Source organism: Thermobia domestica, chromosome 14 (genome assembly GCF_964235325.1).
Source record: "Thermobia domestica chromosome 14, izTheDome1.hap1.1, whole genome shotgun sequence".
In the NCBI taxonomy this organism is placed as follows: Eukaryota; Metazoa; Arthropoda; class Insecta; order Zygentoma; family Lepismatidae; genus Thermobia; species Thermobia domestica.
The window spans coordinates 199,615,910-199,637,252 of record NC_137467.1 but is presented as its reverse complement, the minus strand read 5'-3'; positions in this window follow the sequence as shown (position 1 = coordinate 199,637,252).

Here is a 21,343-nt window from a genome sequence, read left to right as displayed (position 1 = left end):
GCATTGAACCTCCGGGTTCCATAGGCCATAGAGTTAGTTAGTTAGTTAGTTACTAAACATTGTTAGAATCATCAAATCCGGGAGACTCAAGTGGGTACGTCATGTACCCAGGATGGAAGAAAGTAGGAATACTTTTAAAATTTTGACTAGAAGTCCAATCGGAAACGACTATTAGGAAGACCTAGGTGCAGATGGGAGGACAATTTTAACATGGATCTCGGAGGAATAGGAACACAGAGTAGAAACTAGATCAGTTGACTAAGGACAGAAGTCAATGGAGAACTTTTTTGAACGCGGCATTGAATCTCCAGGTTTCATAGGCCATAGAGTTAGTTAGTGAGAACATAGGTCTAAAAATAGCGAAAAATGTCATTTCAAAATGGTTTTAGAGTCTCAAGAATATGACTATTTTTTTTTATTTATCCCTTTATTACAATCGGAATTTGTCGCTCTATTACTTCCGGTTTGAGTGTTTCCCATACAACCAGGAGTTGTCGCTCTACAACTTCCGATTTCAGTACTTCCCAAGAACTTGAAAATCTATCCTTGATGTATTCTTCTATTACAGCCGGAAGTTGTGGCTTTACTACTTCCGGTTTCAGTATTTCCCATACCTTGCAAGTCTATCATTTATTTAACCTTCAATTAGAACCGGAAGTTGTGGCTTTACTACTTCCGGTTTCAGTATTTTCCATACCTTGCAAGTCTATCATTTATTTAACCTTCAATTACAACCGGAAGTTGTGGCTTTACTATTTCCGGTTTCAGTATTTTCCATAACTTGCAAGTCTATCCTTGTTTTATCCCTCTATTTCAACCGGAAGTTGTCGCTCTACTATTTCCGGTTTTAGTACTTCCCATAGTTTGAAACTCTATCATAGCTTCAACTTGTGAAGCAAAACTTACTTATTTTTAATTATTGAGTACAAGGAGAACACACCACACCAATTTTGCTTATAAAGTCATGTTGGTCAATCTTATTTGATTATATTAATTAGATTTTTTCTCTTTTTACTAACTTAATTACATCATAGATTTTAAAAAAAATAAATGTATTTAATCAAAGTCAGATATTTACTGTAGCTAATTTCATTGTATTCTTGGAGCGGTGGGTTTCACCACAGAGTTTGTATAAGGATTATTTATGAGACCGTTCGATCACCGTTGGCCAAACTCATTTACATAATTAATTTATCCCGTTTGAACGTGAGTTTGATTGTGATAATTAAACCGTCCACGCTTACTTTTGCAGAAACTGTCCATAGTGGTGTTTAGTTATATCAGTAATTGTACCTCTGTGGCTCCCCTTCGTCCCCCTGCCTCTATTTTCGAAAACGTTTCCGGAATTAATAATAGCTTAGGGATAGAAAAGTGGGGTGAGTTTATGGACGAAACAACCGAGAGGGGACGACCATTGTTCACGGCTGAAATTTGTAAAGCTCATACAGTGTGTGTCCTCCCTCCTTATGATATTAGTGTGTGACAGGTATTTACTGAGCCATGACACCGGGCAACATACGTGACTAACGAGAGAAGAGATGGCCAGGGATTTTGTGTGTAGCCCTCTTCGGCGATTAACATGTTCGCCTACTGCAACACCAAATATATAAGTTGATGTCAACCTTGATAGCGAACTTTTAATCTTCTTTTGTTAACTCGGAATAAAAAAACATCACTAGCCAAAAGAAAGGCGTATATGCGAAGAAGAATTTCAACCTATGTAATTTTTTATCTCCTATATATTGAAAAAAAAAATAAAATCAAAAAATAAGATATGTCAGTTTTATGCTCCTGCAGGAAAAAGAAGGTGAATTATTAATGAAAGTTATGTTATAATAGAGCTGGTGGAATGATACTGTGGGAGGAAACGGGAGAGTTTCGAACAAACGCAAGGGCACAATGCTATCCACCACAAATTCACTTGATTTCGGATTCTTCGCAGCAAATGTGAAGTGCTCTACACCCTGTCTCCTCCCGAAAAAGGCTACATTTGAAATAAAGTTACATACTTATCCTTTTCTCTGAGGGGGGACACGGTGCACGGTGACTCAGTGGTAGAGTGCTTACCGCTGTCGCATGAGGTCCGTGGTTCGATCCGTGGTCAAATAAGTTGTTTGTGGTGGACTTTATCGTGTCCGTGGGTTTTTTTCGGGGTACTCCTGTTTCGTCCACGTTTCTCATTCTACCAAGTCTTACTCAGTCTACCAGCCACTTGCTTTAATCATTGTCTCCCTTAGCCTAGAGGGCATAACTGTGGGACGTTAAACTCAAAGATTTCATTTCATTTCTTCTTTCTGGCGTAGTCAACTTCTCTGTTGATACATTTGTCTAGCCAAGAAACCTGTTTTTCAAACCTCTGTCAATAGAAGATAGTTTCTTGACCAGCAAAACATATTACGGCCTCATGTTTGATGTTATCTAGTAATTCGAATGACTTGCCGTAAATGCGTCTTTTGATAAGAAAGAAGCTAAATTCGTACAGTACTGGTAATATACAGGGTGGTAGGTAACTCCACCGACAAACTTTGGGAGGTGATTCCATATATGAAAAGAAAGAAAAAAGTTCTAATAAACATGGGACGAAAAAAGTCTCCTTTCAGAGTTATGAGCCGCCGAAAATTCGACAATTCGCGTTTCGAAATGCTCTGCCTTAGAAACTACAGGACCGATCCCAAGCGGTTTAAGGAATTACAAAGGAACTAGTATGCGCTCTATCTAAATATTCACGTTCTACCGTGGTCCGTTATCGGCGCAACGAGCTGTAAACACGAACTGTTAAGTACTAATAGCTCGTTCGTTTCGCCGATAAAGGAGGATGTTAAAACATGGATATTTAGATAGATCGCATACTAGTTCCTGTGTAATTACTTAAACCGCTTGGAATAGGCCCTATAGTCTCTAAGGCAGGGCGTTTTGAAACATGATTTTTCGAATTTTCGGCGGTTTATAACTCTGAAAGGAGACGTTTTTCGACCTATGTTTATCAGAACTTTTTTCTTTCATTTCATATAAGGAATCACCTCCCAAAGTTTGTCGGTGGAGTTACCTACCACCCTGTAATACTACTTGCTTGCAACTTGCATGTTAAGTATCTCTATTACATAAATTGGGATACTGCCGACTTATCGTTCCCAACATAACGTGAGAATCAAGGTCTAAACATGTACTACTTAAATACATCAACCACTCGATTATATCTAATTCTTCACTATACTAATATTTATTACCTTTCAATGTACATTTTACACACACAATTTCCCCGATATCCAAATACCAAAAACTAAAAAAAGTATAAATAACCAAATTCGATTTGACATTGTCATACAAATTTCCATCACTCCAATATTTGAACAGTAGCTCATCGAAAACTATGCAAAATGGGCTTTAATATTTAAGTAGTTCTGGCCCAGATCTGGGGTGTAGGGAGGGAACAAATAATTCTAATCCCAATCTCGCGAAAGGGTCACTGTCGCCCGAGCATCTGCTATTGCCATGCACAAACCGAAACGGGATATTCCTTCCACTTAGAGGTCAGCATATGAGCTTCCTCTTCGCCAAGATGCAACTCTTCACCTGCAATAAAACAAAAATCATACGTTAGGAAATGAAAATAAAATTAAATGAAATCTCTGAGATTTAGGTCCTACGATTATGCTGGCCAGTCTAAAGGAGACAGTGGTGATGAGAAATAAGTGAAATGATGAAATGAAGAAAATGGGATGAAACGAGAGAACTCTGAGGAAACCCACGCAGACGGTGTTTATCCACCACAAAGTTCATTTAGCGCGCGCTGAGATCAAACCAGGACCCTATGCACTAGAGGTGAACGCTCTACCGCGACCCTAATCATACATCATACCTTAAAAACTTCATGTTTTGAATTCTTGCAATTTGCTACGATATTTAGTTTTGTTTTGTTTCAAAAGAACAATATTCCAGAGGTTAAAATATAAATTCCGGTAATTCCACAATGCATGGTTTCGTACCAAATACAAGGATACACGGTACAAGTTAACCATCATTCAAATATGATTATTTAAATTAGTTATTAAATTTAAATAGTGCTCGTAAAAATCATTCTTCATTTGATTTTTATTTTATGTACGATTTAGGACCGAAAGATCTACACACCATAATATTATATCGGTACAAGCTTTCATAGAAGATCAAGATGCCAAGTTTGATCGAGATCGGATAAATTCGTTTGAACTTGTACGCCATATAGTGTTCTTGTCATTAACTTTTCACGGAAAATCAAATAAGAAGAGGAAACATGTCGTTTGTCATTTGACTGGTTGTTTGATTATTTCTTTGTTTCTATGATGTTTCTATTAATTTACTTGTTGGCATAGCTACATGTATTTTCAATTGTTTAGTTCTTGTTTGTTTGAACTTTATAATTGTCTAGGTGTTTATTTGTTTCACTCTTAAGTTAGTTACTTAATGTTGGGAATTGGAAGGGGTATAAAGTGCTATGAAATAACTGTACTGGGCTCAAAGTGCCACAGAAGACTCTATTTTGGATATTTAGTTATCAGGGATGAATCTGTACAAACACAGATATTAGGTATTGTTCTCAGGACTCTTGCTTAGAAAAATCTACGGATATTCTAATTATTGTGTACTCTTATTTATTTGGTATGAACTTTGGTAGTAACTGAATCCCTATCTCATGGGTATGCTCATGACGTAAAATAAAAGTATCAACTGTTGTTAGGTGTTATTGTTTGGGTAGTAGTGAGGTCGCTCTAAGGGTAAGCCATGACCAGTTCATTCATTTTTTCGATTTTTCGATTCAGTGATTTGATCTTTCTGTTCTGGTTTTGAGAACTTACCTGTTAGCCCATATATATATATATAGATTAGTAGCTACGTTGGTTCCTTTCTGTACTAAAGTTTAATATTTAATTCACATAGTATTGTGGAGCGAGCGTCAGCGAGTGAAGGCGGGTTAGAGCTCCGCAGGAGACGTTATTTCCTGTCTTCGTTACGAATCCGTTCATTGAATAAAATGGCTAAAGTAAAGACTTGCGCGCACTAATTTAAAACTCTACATTTAAGAAACGTAAATCACTAATTTCAAACTTTCATATAATTTTATGCACATTATCAATATTGGCTCCGTTTAATTAATTCCTCTTTTTGAAAGTACCTAAAACTTCATTGCTAGATATTTTGATTATTTATTTGTTTGTTTACTTGGTTGATATTGTGCTTATTTATTTGCGAGATTTTTATTGTTTTTCTTTCATTTTGTAATAAAGTTGACTTCCAAGCTGTCGCAGAAAATATTCTTCGTTATCGCCTAGAAGTTGGAGATTATGATTGGATCCCTAGACTAGTCATATAAATTAATGTTTTACTGAACATTTCTCAATCTACCGGATGAATGATAGGATAATGTTTCTAATATGTATAAATATCCTATCTGATTCTTCTATAAATGTTTCTTCTATATATCTGATTCTATCTTCCATTGTAATGTATATTAGTGTAAGATTGCCTTCCTGCCATTTTCAATACCTAACTAACTAGATAGAATATTTACTTATTTAGTTAAAAGTAGATACAAGTCTCTATCATGAAAAAAATAAAGAATAGATGCAATCTGTTACTAAATGCTGTGTAATATCGGTAAATATCTGTTTCAACTTGTAGATGTTTGACTACTACAATACATAGCTTCACCCAAGTATAAAGTATGTTCAAAAAAATCGGGTCAAACACTTGGACTATTTTGACGCTGAAAAGCCATAAACAACATCTATTTCATTTTTATGTATGCAAAAGTAATTGGATAACATGTGAGAAGATTTTTAAGTACATCAACAGGAAGGCATATAGACAGGTAATGCAAAATTTTACGGAAATAAGTAAAAATATTCTGACTTTATGCATAAGATACGATGGTGAACTTTCACTTCAGCAGCGATGAACTTTTAGTTTCCTAACGCAATAGTTTGTTAGTGGCGATATTTAAAACGTAATGAAAGACTAAGAAAATAGTAGTTGTTTTAAATACCTAGACACTTCTCTTTCAGTAATAAATCTCCGCCATTGCTTGTCTTGCAAACTGAAATCCAGAAGGGAGATTTGCCTTCTTGCGATAAATTTCACGATTATTAGCTAGAATTAACAATAGTCATAAATCAGTATTATATGTATTAAACAAACCATGTCATTAGGGCAATACTGTCCACAATTCGTCGGAGATTATAGATTTATAGGGTTGGCTATTCCCATGTTGACAAGAGCCAATCGCATTGTAGTTGTGGAACGATACAACACTTCCAGATGATTGTAACGATATGCTAATAATTCTGAATGGCAACCGCTTGATAATAGATGTAATAAGGCTTGTCATAACACTGACTCATCCGCTATTTGGACTTTGTATACAAGTAATACATGCTCTGTTTCATGTGTATAGATCTGTCTGGCCGTGACATCGATGTTGATTGAATACCGGAAGATTCAACAACACTCAAAGGCTTTAGGGTTTTGTATTAATAATATGTGTAGCCTTGGCCTCAGGCGGTTATTAAGCTCATAATTCTTTGGATTGGATTCCAAGAAAATACTTTTGAATTCACAAGGGTGTTTTCTTTATCAATGTTTGGGGTTTCTTTCAGACCATTTAAGTAGGAGCACGTGTTGTGGGGTGGAGAGCACGTGGAGTTAATTAACATTCTCATACTCACCTGAATCGAATTTTAAATAAGACTTACAGGAATATCGGATTTTTGATAAGACTCCATAGTAAATTTAACAGCTACAAGATCCCTAGAGTTATACGTGATAAACATCTAAAACAAAAATAAACTCTTTTGAGGACAGTAAAGAAGATTTCGAAGGAGTTTGCAGTGAAAAAAGCTTTATATACTTTATCATAGGCAATCAACGTTTCTTTGCTACTGTGCAGGCTGCATAGCTAAGGTATGTTAGAAGTTTAAAACAGGGTATGGAAACGAATACTTAAAATCACCATTACCCATGAAAAATGTTTACGAATTCACACCCTTAAGGAACTCAGCCGAGATAATCATTCTTGCAATGCATTAGAAAACAATTTTAAAAAATGCTTTCGTTCCAGGAACATCATTTGGATTAACGGACGGATGAACGACTAATGGTACGATCCTCTTTGAGATTAATGAATAAAATTCGTTTGAGAATAGTGAGCATGAGATCTAGTAAACCCCGGTTTAAAAAGTGTCAACGTCACGTGTATACCAATATTTTCTCAATAATTTTGAAACCAGAAGTGATTATAGGTTCCTACCTCCTGCAGTTTTAGTAGAAATATTAAATTGGTAATGGAACATATTTTTGGAACATTAATTCATTTCAGAAATCCGCTTGTCGCATTTGTCAGAGTTTCTTTTTAATTTAAGAACGATCAAAGTTAAAACCGATTATTTATTAAAATTATCACAAAGGCAGAGAGTAATTGCCTCCCTCAAGGCCCAAGTGACGCCCGTGGCTAGTAGCATTGCAGAATTGGATTTGCTGTTGGTTGTGTTAGGAGTTCAACATAGAATCCGAACCACAGTATTGAGTTCTCATTTTAAGGCTCTCTTACCAAAAATTGAGCTCTGGTCTGTGTGCATCAAAGCTGCGCTCGCTAGCCACACGTTCGGCAGAATGGACCGTAAAATTACACATAAGAAATGAAACAAAATCTTTTAGTTTAACGTCCCACGACTATATCTTTAGTCTAAGGGAAATAATGATTAATACAAGTGAATGATGATGCAAGAATTGGTGGAATGATAAAGTGGGAGGAAATGAGAATACCCCAAGAAAACCTACCTTTCACTAAGTTGTCTACCACAAACTTACTTAGTCCGGGATTGAACTAGAGACTCATGCAACAGAGATAAACGCTCTACTAGTGAGCCATCGTGTCCCCGAAAGGTATACATCGGAAATATGAATTGGTAACATAACATGGGAATCATTCTTATCCACGCTATTTGCATGAAGATGCGAATTCGTTTTTACACAATTACTTAAGAGAACTCACATTCGTAAGCAGAACGGTAGTCTAAAGATTTCTTGTTGAATATACTCGTATCATTGAGATTCCATAACAAATGATATAAAAGAAACTAGAAAGAACTTATAAGAAAAGAACATTAAGCTGAAATGAACGGAAACAAAACAGAAAAGAAAAAAAAAACAAACTGCAAAGGGAAAATACAGTACTTGTAGCACATCATATTAGAAATTACTTTTATCCACTTTCTGTGTTCGAAGTAAGTTAGAACGAGATGAATAACTCAGTGAAAGGCAGGAAACACCACACACCCTCATAACCATTATATATACTATATATATATATATATATATATATATATATACGAGGGTATGTCATATTTAAATGAGAGAACAGAGTGCAAAACGTAGTGCTTTCTTCCACTAGTGCTCCTACATTTCGTACATGACACACATATATGCAACTACATATTATGGAACCCAAGAAGAAGGAAAAAAAAGTAGCACGCTGGAAACACGAATTCGAGCTAAAGGACGCAAAAAAAGCAGTAAAGTAAATCTTCAAAATAGGTACGATTCATACGGAGAATTCCTTACTTATTTTTTCTTGCCTTTAAGTGCATCGTATGTTGGTCTAGTGAATAGTAAAGTAACTAGAAAAAACGGAAAAGTGCTCCTACAATAAGAAAGAGAGTATATATATATATATATAATGGTAAAACGGAAAGCAAACTCATGTTGCAGAATGAGGTCTCAAGAAACTGGAGTTCGTCGCTTGCAGCGGGCTTTTCTGCCAGTGTCTAGCATTGTGTCCATTGAGGTAAAGAAAAAACCTCTCTGCTCAAAAGAAGTGAAAAAGAATAAAAGAATTTCTCTCAGCAAACTGAAGACAGAAAGAAACTACAACTCTTGGAAATCAAAAGAGAGACAAATAACAAGAAAAAAAGAAACAGAGGAAGACTATGGTAGTATCTTGTGCTTCCTTTTCTTTCAGAAGACAACGGGAATTGTTTCCAGGAACATTACACATACAAACACACAGTCACGTATCCTTGCACAAAACTATCACACACATTGTAATTCAGTTTGTTTTCTATCTTTTTCAAGTTTCTGTGTCAGGAAGGACACAAATAAAGGTGAAATGTAAGAGGTCAGGAACACCTACGCATTCACCAACTATCGTTGAGAAAACAGTGGACGAATCGAGGAATAAATATGAGGGACAATTTCAAAGTATATCATTTGATAAATTGTATTACTTTTTCACCAATGATCGTTAACTGTGTTGACTACCTGTGCCATATTTGTTTTTAGCTAGAGACAGAAAACACCGATTTTTTTTGGAGGGGGATAGAATTTTATTCCTCATAAAAGACGACTGAAAAGAAACACGGGAAGAGCCTCATGACAGTGATTGATGGAAAATGAAAGTTGGGATTAATTTGAAAATTTGGTACAGACATTGAGACAACTCTTTCGAAAAAAAAAAATAGAAATTCTCGAATTGCAAAACTCACCACAGAGAGAGTGCAAAAATCTTGCAAATTCAATAAAAGAGTCTACGGGAAGCTGACATCCATTGCTGACATTTTAGGTACCTAATATTTATTCCAGAGAAATGTTTTCAACTTCTTTTTCTAGTTGATAGGTTGGTGAGCAACGTGGAAATTTTAAATATTTAAGAGCTGTTCTATAGTTTGATAAGGTCTCTTCTTCATAACTGCATCTAGATATTCTATCATTGGTCTTCCTCTCCTTGGTTTTCCTTACGCCTTTCCCTCTATCAGCATGGTGATCCAATCAGAGTGCAGGACAAGATGGCAAATGATGCTGTTTCTTCTTTTTCCTATTATCTTCATGATCTGTCGTCCTTCATTAGCTTCCTTTAGTATGTCTTCATTCCTTTTCCTTTCGGTCCATGATATGTGCAACATTCTTCGCCAACACCATCTTTCAAATTCTTCCAGCTTGAGCATTTCAGCTTTTCTCAATGTCCACGTCTCTGATCCGTACAACGCCACGCTCCATACCAGAGTCTTAATAAATTGTTTACGAACGTCCAACGACACATTTCTTGATGTTAGTAGTCCTCTTTTCCTATAAAATGCTTGTTTAGCCTGCGCTATTCTGGAACTTACGTCTTTTCCACTTTTTCCGTCCGAGGATGTTAGACTTCCTAAATAGGGGAACGTCTTAACGTCTTCGATTTTCTCTCCATCTAGCCATACGTTTGTCTCTTCCTGTGCTGCTCTTGTGCACTTAAATACATTCGTTTTCTTCTTATTTATCTTCATTTTGCATGTTTTCTCCAGTTGGTTGTTCAAGTTTGAAAGTGCTTCCTGCAAGTTCTTTTCATTCTCCTCTATTAATGCTATGTCATCAGCAAACTTTATTGTGCTGAAAATCTGACCATTAACTTTTACGTCTTTCTTGTTTTTATTTTTTTTTAATGCTTCATAGCCTCTTCTATATAGACGTTGAACAGAAGAGTTGGAAGTCTACATCCTTGCCTCACTCCTATACTTAATCTTGTTTCCTTCTGATCTCTTCCTATAACAGCTGTCTGGTTCCTATGAAGTTGGTATATTATTCTTTTGTCTCTGTAATCCACTTTCAGATTCTTCAACGCTCTGAACATGATATTCCATTCTACGTTATCAAAAGGTTTCTTTATATTTACAAATGCTATCACAATTGGCTTGTTTATTCTGATGTGCTGTTCCATAATCAACCGTAGTCTCAGAATTTCTTCCCTTGTTCTCCATTTTCTCCTGAATCCAAACTGGTCCTCCGATAGCTGTTATTCGATTTTCCTTTATATTTATTGTGCAGTATTTTTGATGTATGGGAAAGCAAACTTAACCTTCTTCGCATTTTTCGTGCTCCTTTTCTCTTCGGGATAGGTACCAATATGCTTTCCTCGAAGTCTCTTGGTATTTTTCCCGAGATGTACATTTCATTAACAGGATTAAATAGTTTTTCTTTGTTGCTATTCCGAGATTGTTAATCACTTCCGTTGGTATTTGATCTATTCCTGAGGCATTTTCTCCAAATCATTGTCAAATTAGCACTGTAAAATTGATGATTCTAATTCATTTTCATCAACATCTTCTTCCTTCCTCCTCCTCTGTCTCTTTTGAAGAGTTCTTCAATGTATTCCTTCCATCTTCTCGTTATCTGCTCCTCTTCTATTAGCGTTGTTCCGTCCTTGTCTATGATAATATATGTGCGTTTCTTTTTCTCACCGAACTGTTTTCTAACTTTTCTATATACCGTTTCTGTATTGCCTTTGATTATATTTTCCTCAATTTCCTTGCACAAGTTGTTTATCCAGTTTTCTCTGTCCTTCTTTAATTCTCTGTTGATGTGATTTCTGCACCTTCTGTATTCCTCTTTTTTGTTTGTTATCTTGAACTGTCTTCTTTTCTCCATCATTTCCAATATTTATGCTGTTATCCAGGGTTTATATTGGGTTTTTATTTATCTTCTTATACGTCTCTTTGTCTGTCGCATTTGAAAATTCCGTTTTTATATTTTCATCTCTCCTTATCCTGATTGTGTTCCATTGTTTGTTTAGTGCTACCACTATTTTCCTCTTTAGTCGGAGTTCGCTCTTCATTAAAACTAAATTATGGTCTGAGTCAACGCCTGCACCTGAATAACTCTTACTGTTCTTAACTTGGTTTCTAAATGCTTGTCGGTCCAGTATATAGTCTATTTCGTATCTTTCTGTTTCTACTGGTTTTGTCCATGTGTATGTTCTTCTTAGTGGTTGTTCGAAGGGAATGTTACAGCCAGATCAAATTATCACTTTTGAAGAACTCAAAACACCGAAGATAATGAGTATAATATACTAATGTACTCTGCAAGTAATAGTTGCAAACCATAATAGTGACCATTGAAACTGCGCGTAAATGTTGGCAAAACAATGATACTTTTATTGCGCTGCATATTCCCTTTAAGAATTCTTCAGGAATAGAGATTGGGAGGGGGGAGAATAGAGAAAGCGCAGGCCTGTCATGGTTGTCAGGGTGAAGTAGTAAGCAGCAAGTACCTTCTCTTTCTTCTGTGCTTCTATACTAAATCATCCGATAACATTACTGAAGTTTCTTTCAGGAGGTGGCTACCAGTTTGTTATTTCATCGTGTTGTCTGTCCAGTGGAATATTTGATCAATTGTGAAATACTATTTGTGCAAATCAAATATTCCTTTCTTATCCGAATTTTACCTAGGGTCAGAGGTAAAAGTGGATCTGAAAAGGTACGGGGAGGCATGACGTCTCCCGTGTATATCTTTGCCCATTGTAATTTTCCAGGAAGTGGAGGAACGCCATAGATATATTCTGGAGGTGGGGAATAGCGTCTCCCGCGTTTCCCTTCACTTTTATTCCTGCCTAGGATTGAGTATAATTTGAAGTTGTCAGATATAGTCAATGAGAGTAGGAGTGAGGGAGTGTCATTTATTGGTATAAAATCAGGGGTTCTAAGATTTTTGCCATTAAACTGGCTTCAACAGTTCAGTTGTTCCTTCATTAATTATGTAAGTACGTTTGAAGTGGTTTCGAGATTTAAAAAAAAAAGCAAAGTAATTTCACACAGGTGGGTGCTCATAATAAAAGTTACTTGTGTGGTACCCATGGATTCCATTCCATATCAAATTTGTGTTTTCTTTCGGATGACTGGTACACCAAATGTTAAATCAAAGAAAAAATTTAGTGCACTTGAAGCACACACTCAACCGTCGGATATTAGAAATATGAAAAATGTAACAGTAATGAAAGTGGGACAGATGCAGTCACTTATCCTGAAATTCATCAAGATTTCTCAGCAGTTGCTTGCTTTCGCTGCCTTAAGAGGCCTCTTCCCGGCGAAATTTAAATACCGCTAATTTTACAGTAATTATGTAATATCTTCAAATGGATAAAAGATTTTTGAAATGTAGAACAAGAGCGCCCTAGACAATATTATTTTGTGTGAGGTACCGTTGTCACAAGTCACCTAGTAGCTTTCCGTTTTCAGCTGTTTAGAAACGCGAAAATAAGTGCCGATTTCAGAATGGCTCTAAATCGAAAGCAGATAAGTGAATCGTGATAACAGTATCTCATGTAAAATAATATTGTTTAGGGCGCTCTTGTTCCACGTTTCGATTATTTTGAATCTATTTGAAGATATCAAATAATTACTGTAAAATTAGCGGCATTTTAATTTCGCCGGGATGAGGCCTCTTAAGAAAAGAGCAGTTGGTGCATCTAGAACAATTGTGCCAACACTGCAAGCAGAGAGGTGTAATCAGTAGGAAAATACATTAATTGTGTTTTAATATAATTGCGGTACGATGTGTCAAACTGCTTCCTCCCAACACTTTTTGATTTTAGGCTTCAGAGTACAGCCAGCAATGCAGTGAGGCAAGAGGAGGAAGGCCAGAAATATTCATATTCTTTTTATGCTTAATTGGCTCCTTGATTTTGTTTTAATAATATTTTCCTTCGTTACAGTTAATAATTGAAATAAAGAAGACTCAATATTCAAACATACGTGTAATATGATGTAAAGAATGAAAAATAAATCAAATAAATATTGATAATAGGAGAAACATCTAGTGCTTGTAATCATGGTTCGTTCTTTTTTCCTACTTTGAAAATATACTTCTACCAATCACAAAAGAGAAATTTCTATATTCAAGGTATGTAGTTTCGTCATCAAATTCAATAGTTTTCCAACTTACGGTAATTCTCATTGATTGCAAACCGACAAATCATTCTAAATATTAATATTTAGTAAATGATGTCTCGAAGTAGAAAAAGCCCTACCACTGGGCAAATGCCTAGCTCGTGTGTCTGTCTTTGATGCACATGGTCATGTGTTCGGTCTCTGTAAGAAGAGCAGAAATCATTTTTCTCACAATCATTCACTTTTAATAATCATTTGTCTCTTTTAGTCAAAAGGGCATATTCCTGGGACGTTAAACTAAAAATTTGTTATTTTTTCATTTTCGAAGAGAAAAAATATCTTAGGTTTCATGCTTCTTTACAGTAGAGCAGCGAACAAAATACATGGTCACTGAAAATTGGATTTCAGTCCCTAATATTTGTATAAAGAAATATTAATAAAATACTTATTGTCGGAGGAGAGAGATATTTCTCTACTCTAAAGAAAACAAATATTTGCGGTAGCGATGCTTTGGTGAGCAACATTCCAGATTTTAACCAGAAGGTAATAGAAAAGTTTGCAACTGGAAAAGAACAAAGAATGAGCTTCTATTTTAAACGTGGTTTATTTAATCAAATAGTTTAGTTTGATTCCGTGCATGAGCATTTGAAATTTCTCTTTCTTTCCCTACAACGCCATCATTCATGTCTTACAGCACATGCTATATATTCTGTTTATCTCTTATTTAATAACACCGGTACAGAAGTTCTGTATATAAATTGTATAAACATACATTGACATAGGTTATTCATTTTGTTTAAAAAAAATTAAATAACACATATATTGATTCAATAAATATACAAATAGAGTTTGAATAGCCTTTCTTCTTTATATTCTCTGAATATTGTTTTCATAAGAGTCAAGAACACTCACGCCGGTGGAAGGAAATACTTGCGCGGGACGCACCTTTGATATTGAAATCGCTGCTTCTAAGGGCACGAACCGCTACTGTTATTCATAATGAAAAATTGGAAACCAGAACTTTTTGATTATTAGGAAAGAACTAGAAAGACCACACACACACACACACACACACAGAGAGAGAGAGAGAGAGAGGAGGATGAGAAGGATTCTTTATATAATTGACCAAGAAGCCATTTTAGGATTTATTTGTAACATTACATGATTGTGATGATACAAAATGTTTAAACCTAAAATAAAATGATGAAGTAGTATGTAGTTGGAATTAAAGTTTCCGAATTGATCTTTATACCAAAACCAATAAAAATATCGAGTAAGTTACATGAATTAACATTATGGAATTACAATAATGAATAAGTTCTTTTGTAGCATAGGACCTTATGCAGAGTCGTTATGACATATGATTAGAGTCATACTAAAGGTCTGACTACTGCAGGAAATATATGTTAGTCGAACTCTTTAGTATGGCAGTAATCACACGACAGAACGACTCTGCATAAGGTACATTATATCTAACACCAAAAAGAAACACAAAAGAAAATTGATTTATTGGTTGACTTAGAATTTAGGGTACCTTTCAGCACCCAGGATATATGAGACATGGACCCAAAGCTTAATGTGGAATCCGAACTACATCAACTCCCAAACAGAAATCGAACCCGAGCCTCCCATGACGAAGACGCATACGCTAACCATATAGCCACGTTGCTGCTGCAAACTGTCTACCCCATCAACGCACAATCTGCTTCCTCATGACGTTAGGCCCATAGACCTGGCACAGATGACGATGGATTTCAATCGACGCTATGCCCTGTGCATTCAAAAACTATCACTGCTCGTACTTCACATGCGGCGGGAGCTGGAATAAGGACGTTCATCTTTAACCACTACTTCCTGAGAGCGCTAGGGAAATTTCGCTAGCGTATGTGCCGTGCTAGGACCTTACTCTCTTATGCGTACGCAGTCACTTTGAGCAACATACGGATTACTAGCTATGGGACAGGTGGGAAAGTTACTTTTTGGATGCACCTCGCACATTTATTTGTATAGAACAGTCACAACTTAGGCCACCACGACAAATGAAGGTTCTATTTTGACTTTTAATTTGCTCCAGTGTCTTGGTTCTGAGATCGTCATTTTTTTCTCCCTCCTTTTCAAGTTTAAGCTGTGGTTTATGAAATTGAACCCGGAATATGTGTACCAAAGGTGTGCTCGTTAGTCACTAGATTGCAAAAAGAGGTGTTTTTACATAGGAATATGCAATGTAACTTATTTCGTAAGAATACATAAGTAGCCATGACAAAAAAAGAAGAAGAAGAAGTCAGCTTTTCTGGTTCTGGAGTTAACATTTCGAAGTCTTCATTCTACCACATGAGGTGAAGGGTGTGATATAACAACACTTAGACCATATGTAGTATTATAATATTCTTTGTAGTGACTTGCGGATCTTTCAATAATATCGTTTCAAATTTTGCCAATGGGGGGCGGGGTGCAGGGGAAGATTATCCATGAACATAAGCATTTTACTTTTTTTTTAAATTAGTATATTAGTATACAATTTACGAAAAACATGCGTTTCTCAAACTCAGAGGGGACCATTGTCCTTCACTGCCCCTAAATGACACACCTGGTACCTTTAAACGTTGATTAATGCAATTTATTTATGCGTACAATGACTTTATCAATTTACTTGAAATTAAATTAAATCTTTGAATTTAACATTCCATGATTATGCTCTTTCTGCTAAGGGAGACGATCATTAAAAACAAATGAATGATGATGAAAGAATTGGTGGAATGGAAAGTGGGAGGAAACGGAAGTAACCCGAGTAAGACCACAGATATGATATTGTCCACTACAAACTTACTTGGCGGAGGATCGAACCAACGACCCCATGCACCAAAGATAAGCGGTCTACTATTTATCAATTTATAGTTTTTATACTATGAATCATGCAATAGTATAACACTCTTCGAGATATAAGATTTCGGTGAGCTAGTATTACCTACGAGTAGGGATGCGCACGAAACAAGATTTGAGACTGTATCGTCACTAAAATATTCTGTAAAAGTAATGTCTCGACTCGAAAAATTCATATTTCTCAATTGGAAGAGCTGTGTCTCGACTCGAATTTTGTCAGGAAAATTCTGTCTTGTCTCGTTTCATGCGCATCACTACCTACGAGAGTCGAGAAATTTCTCGTCCTACATCGAATTTAGAAATATACTTGTCGTGTCGTGGTCAAACCTATCTACAAAGTTCCCCATATTTATGTATAACATAGTTCGGGAGTAAAAAAGGATTAAAGAGGGAGGACACAACAAGAAAATATTGACGCAACATGATAACTGAACATCTAAACATACCCTTCGTTCTTTCTACTGTAGACACTCACTGCTTTTACAAACCCTTGAGTTCACTGTAAACTTGGCATCTTATTTGAAAATTAAATGCAAAGTTTTGAAGAGTTATTTTTAAATTTCAACGTACTTATCGACCACATTCTCTGTTGCTTGAATTCCAAAAAGGTTCGTGACGTGACGTGGTTTGGCGTCCCTGTTGCAGCCTAACACATATTCATCACACGGTCATTAACATATCTATTCAGGTGATAATGTGGAGCTCATCTGAAAACCAAATGATATTCTGTAGTTGTTGCCTCGCTTCGTCTCGCTCCGTGATCATTATGTTCTAAACAAAGACACCGAAGAATGAATTTTGTAAGAGTCAGAGGCAGTTCACATCAATGACAACTTTGCTTCTTCTCCTACATTGACTGCACTGGCCTCATCCACTCAAATATTAAATAGGCTTCATGATTTATTGAATCTCCTAACCAACCCCGCATTGCTATTTGCATTCAACTTTCAAAACTGTAATTCCATAGTTCTATACTAGTGGGTCGCAACCTGGGAAGCGCGTGCTCTTGAGAAGGGATGTGAGGAGCGAGTAATTGAGGGCGTAAATGTACAAATATTACGAATATTCTAACAAAGAAAATATTGAAGTTTAACGTCCCACGTTTATGTCTATTAGGGTAATGGAGACGGATGATTAAGGCAAGTGAATGACAATGGAAAAATTGGTGGAATGAGAATGTGGGAGGAAAGGGAGTATCCCCAGAAATCTACGGACACGATGTTGTCCACCACGAACTTACTAGGCCGGAGATCCAACCTGCGACCCCACGCAAAAGGTAAGGGCTCTACCACTGATCCACCGTGTCCCCCGTCTTAACAAAGACTTGTTAAATTAAATACTGCACAAACACAAAGTAACTATTGAATAAAAGCTGAACATTCCTTAGAACAAAGTTGTTAGAAAAATATAATACCGCAGGAGTACGTAGCAATCTTGTTGGAACTTAGAGATAAGTTGGTCCGAATATGATTATTAGTACTATTATTATTAGCTAAACCTGCCCTCTCTATACAACGCATCATTCACCTCGTATGTGCATGAATCCCCCTGTTATTTCTCACATGTGTATATGTCCCTTTACAGACACAAATGAAGGACGACTTAATAAAAATCTACAAGGTGTACCATAAAGAAGATATATATTTTTTCAATATCTCGCACTGTTTGCAAGATTGACCCCTACTTATGGTTGTAGTTTCTAGTTCATGTATTATCGATGTATTCTTCTTTCTTGCATGCAGTATGTAATAAGCAAATACATTACATAGACAATTAATTATAATGTCAATGATATGTGGTGTTCATTGGGAAAAACAGTCCAAACAATAAAGATTCATCTTAGACTGAAAAAATGGTTAGCCTTCGTTTTTCATTATCATTTGGGCATGGAAAAATGCCTAAGAGGTATACAACCCCAATATAGAAATGTGTGGCGTTGAAATGTATAACTCGTAGGATATGATGCTTTACTTTTTTAAATTTCAACACTTCCAGTGTACTCCTAAAAATGTAATAAAGAAATAACGGCCATGTTTTTTAAATGTTCAATTAGAACTTAACAATCCACACAAAATTTGTAATCGATCAGGGAAAACGACATCTTCCTAGAGCCTATGGTTCCCGAGAACTCACTATTAAAAGGATTGGCCACAATCATAAACATCCACAAGCATATAAATCTAGCATTTTAATATTTAAATTATTATTATTATTATTATTATTATTATTATTATTATTATTATTATTATTATTATTATTATTATTATTGAATATTTCAGAATTCCGAATACATCTGAGATCCTCGCGTATTAGTGCTCGTTTGGAATCCTCCTTCTTCTGGGCTTCTGCGACGGTAAAATGGATAGCCATCTCTTCCTGTCTGTGCTTCTTTTGCAAAGCGTCGTAGATACCTTTCTGTGCAATTACCTTCCTTTATATATGAGAAAATCGTGTTCATATGTCCACATGAACCATGTATACTCTCAGTTGTTATGCAGACGAACCCCATCATAGATGGTCCCAAGCCGTGCTGAGAAAGGGGGAAGGACCCTCTGGCCGAGGTCTGAACTACATGCGTTGTGGCAGTTCGTAGCTGGAGGAGGAGTTTGATCATGGAAAGTACATAGAAAAATGTCACTGACTCACATACCTGCATTGTACCGCTACTCCATTATGAGCTGCGGAGAGAAAGGTGGGGAATAACCTCAAGCAACGGAGGTGAAGCTTTGGTTATCCTCTGAAATGGACGGCTAACTCGTGCAATTGGATTTGGGAGAGTACATATGACCTCGTCACTGTCTCAGCAAGGTAGGTAGTTTAACTGCCGCCCCTACCGGCAGAGGTGAAGCTTTGGCAATCCTCACAAATGGGCAACTGGGTCGTTCGGGAGATAAGAATATGTGGTACCCCAACACGTATGAAGAAGAGATAGTTGTGTGCCCAGTGAGGTGGACCCACGCTCTACCGGGATGATGATGTAGATCCTGTCCTCAAAGAGCGTTTTGGGCGTACTCTAGGGTCCGGGATGGGATATATAGTATCCTAACGCACACTCGTACCTCAAGAGTAAATGAAGTAGTGGATTCCTTCGTCCAAACACCTCTTCCTCTGGGTTTGGTACCTCAATACGGATGAAATCATCAATTCCGTGCACATTATTCAGCCACACCAGAATGTGGCATCAGATAGTCCTCTCTTCTGCCACTCTATTGTAGTATATATGTAACGCTGAATATTTCCAAAAGTCTTTACCTTCTGGATGACGTGGATGAGAGCTAATATGTTGGTTGCCAATTACAAAAGGGTACGTAACTTTCCTTACTGCAATCATCTCGGCAGAGTTTGTTAATAGAGTTATTCCGTTAACACCTTCCGTAACGGTGGTTATTATTAGGGATGACCACAGAGATCCGGTTTTCAGAACAAGTTCTAAAACCGGTTCCGGACCTGGATCCGAAAACCCGGTTCCAGAACCGGATCTTAGGAACCAGTTCCAGACCTGGATCCGAAAAGTCGGTTCCAGAACTAGATCAGAAAAACCGGTTCCAGACCTAGATTAGAAAAACCGGTTCCGGAACCGGATCTTCTAGAACCGGATCCGTTCAGACCCGAAAACCGGTTCCACCAGGAACCGGTACTGGCCATCCCTAGTTATTATACTCCGGTTAAAACTCTTTAACATTTCCTAGTTTTTATGCAACCTTCACATAGCCAAATAAATGTTGGTTGCCTATAGTGAAAGGATATATAACTTTCTTTACTGTAATTATCTCAGCCGAGCTCATTAATTGAGTAAATTCTTAATATGTTTACAGTTAAGGATGACATTAATATATCCCAAACACGGAATTGCGTTCTTGTCATTGCTATATTTACCAGAGTTTATGTTATACCGATGTGATTTGCCTCAAGAGCCGCTACTGCATGCAAAGTCATATCGTTTAAACCAGTGGTTCTCAACCTAATTCCTATCACGATCCCCATTTTATCACATCCTCTGGCCAGGGACCTCCTTATAATTTCTGGTTTGTAATAAGCTTGTGTGGGATGTTTAATATACCTATTGTGGAGATCTCACGATATCCATCTATTTCTATAATAGTAGAATCCATTTATTTTGTATGGTTGATAGAGTAACTTCCCTAAAAATGAGTGGCTTAAAACCAAATTTGGTCAGTTCATTCGTATTACAAATACCGAATCCGATTCGTGTTACTGCTTCAAAATGGAGGCCGTTTGAAAATTTTAAAACTTGATAACTCCCTTGATTTTGGGTCATATGATAAAAAAATAAAATGATTTCTAATTTTGGTTTTAAAAACTTCGATAGTTGTTAAAAAAAAGTCATTGTGTATTTTTAAATGATTTGATAATGTGCGTCACGAAGATTGAACCAGACATTGCATCACTAGTGAAATCACACCATGTTCAGGTATCTCGTCAGCTTTCAATTTTAATTGTATTTCAATATGCAGGTTTAGTTGCATTTGTATTTTTCTGGATTTCTATATGCAGTTCTTATTAGATTCATATCGTACCCCTTTCATCTAAATTGATTTTTAAACAACTCTGCATCTGTTGAAAATGTTTAGTAAACCTATTTTTTGTTGTTGTTGTATTTAAATAAAAACATGCCTATGAGAACAAAATTCAAAATGATATTTAAAAATATTTTCCGGTGTTAGATTCTAATTATATTTATCTCTTCCCACCCCACGAAACCTTCTCGAGACCCCTTTAGGGACTCCGACCACCAGATTGAGAAACCCTTGTTTAAATCTACAATAAATCAATCC